Source organism: Trichechus manatus, unplaced genomic scaffold (genome assembly GCF_000243295.1).
Source record: "Trichechus manatus latirostris isolate Lorelei unplaced genomic scaffold, TriManLat1.0 scaffold00011, whole genome shotgun sequence".
Taxonomy (NCBI): domain Eukaryota; kingdom Metazoa; phylum Chordata; class Mammalia; order Sirenia; family Trichechidae; genus Trichechus; species Trichechus manatus.
Window position 1 is genome coordinate 11,899,194 of NW_004443947.1, and position 1,910 is coordinate 11,901,103.

At 42.0% G+C, this 1,910-nt stretch overlaps 1 non-coding gene across 1 annotated transcript; it reads left to right on the plus strand.

Moving 5' to 3' along the window:
• The first annotated feature begins 555 nt into the window (after positions 1-555).
• On the plus strand, positions 556-661 carry LOC111819559 (U6 spliceosomal RNA). Its single transcript, XR_002823160.1, has one exon. It is a non-coding gene; the product is annotated as a U6 spliceosomal RNA (small nuclear RNA).
• Positions 662-1,910: the final 1,249 nt, after the last annotated feature.

Sequence of the window (1,910 nt, forward strand, 5' to 3'; positions counted from 1 at the left end):
AAGAGGGGTGGGGGGTGGGAAAGCGCACACCGCAAACTACCGGTTGTTATGTCTCCCGCTGGATGCTCCGTGAGGCTGCTTTCTAGTACCCCTGTTTGCTGATCTCCGATAGGAGTCCAAGATGGTGGATTCGCGCTGTGTTAGCTGGTAGGGGACCTCTGCATGAATCTCTCCTCACTCTCCGTTGTCAGTCAGTTTTCTCAGTCCATTTGGTGGTTGGCTGAGTTCTTTATCTCTTCATTTGATGTTTTAGGGTTTCAGGATTGTTGTATTCTCTGTTCGGCTTAGTTTTTCGGATCTTTGCTGTGGAGGGACAGCGTGGTGCTTCTGCCTAGAGCGCCATTTTGCCAGAACTCCTGTCTGCCATCTTAAGAATTTTATTTTTTAGGTGTTTCATTCAAAATAAGGAGGAAATTGTATTAGATTCTGTGCACAGAACTATGTAAATCTTGAAGGCAAGTTGTGTTTGTTTCTATTAATATGTTGTTTCCCCAATTGGTTCATTGTATATTGAGCAAACATGGTTAATGTTTCTACATCTAAAGTTATTTGGCAGTGCTTGCTTCAGCAGCACATTTATGAAAAATTGGAACAATACAGAGGATTAGCATGGCCCCTGCACAAGGATGACACGAAAATTTGTGAAGCATTCATATTTTTGTATGAGACCACTAGTATAAAAACTCATGAAAAGATTTACACAAAAAAACAATCTTTGTTGGTTACTAGGGAAGTGAGGGGTGGGAAGGTAAAAACACTAAATAGACGATAGATAAGTAGTTACTTTGGTGAAGGGTAAGACAGTAGGCAATACTGGGGAAGCCAGCACAACTTGTCCAAGGCAAGGTCATGGAAGCTCCATAGTCACATCCAAACTCTCTAAGGGACCAAATTACTGGGCTGAGGGCTGGGGGGACCATGGTCTCGGGGAACTTTAGCTCAATTGGCATAACATAGTTTATAAAGAAAGTGTTCTGCATTCTACTTTGATGAGCAGTGTCTGGGGTCTTAAAGGCTTGTGAGCGGCCATCTAAGATACTCCACTGGTCCCACCCTATCTGGGACAAGGGAGAATGAAGACAGCCAAAGACACAAGGGAAAGATTAGTCCAAAGGACTAATGGACCACAACCACCACAGCCTCCACCAGACTGAGTCCAGCACAACTAGACAGTGTCCAGCTACCACCACTGACTGCTCTGACAGGGATCACAATAGAGGGTCCCAGACAAAGCTGAAGAAAATGTAGAACAAAATTTAACTCACAAAAAAATACCAGACTTACTGGCCTGACAGACTGGAGAAACTTTGAGAATATGGTCCCCAGACACCCTTTTAGCTCAATTGTGAAGTCACTCCTGAGATTCACACTTCAGCCACAGATTAGACAGACCCACAAAACAAAATGAGACTAAAGGGGCACACCAGCCTAGGGGCAAGGACCAGAAGGCAGGAGGGGACAGGAAAGCTGGTAATGGGGAGCCTAAGGTCGAGAAGGGGAGAGTGTTGACATGTCATGGGGTTAGCAACCAGTGTCACAAAACAATACGTGTATTAATTGTTTAACGAGAAGCTAGTTTGCTCTGTAAACCTTCACCTAAAGTACAATAAAAAAAGAAAAAAGTTATTTGGTAACTAATAATTGATCACTATGATGAAAGTTTTATAAATTCCTATTTTAGGATATTCCCATCCTTTTAGGTTTTTTTTCTGGGGGGGGAGGTGGTTAGTATTTTTTCTGAAGTAAACTTGGAAACTGGCTCATACTTGGGATTTACCTCCTTTTTTCCATAATAATGACTACATACTATGTAGATTGTTTTTTTCAGGTATAATATTTAATGATTTGAATAAAAAATTCTGATAGTTTGTGTTTTCAGTTTTCCTAGAACACCTCAGGTTTTCAGGGCA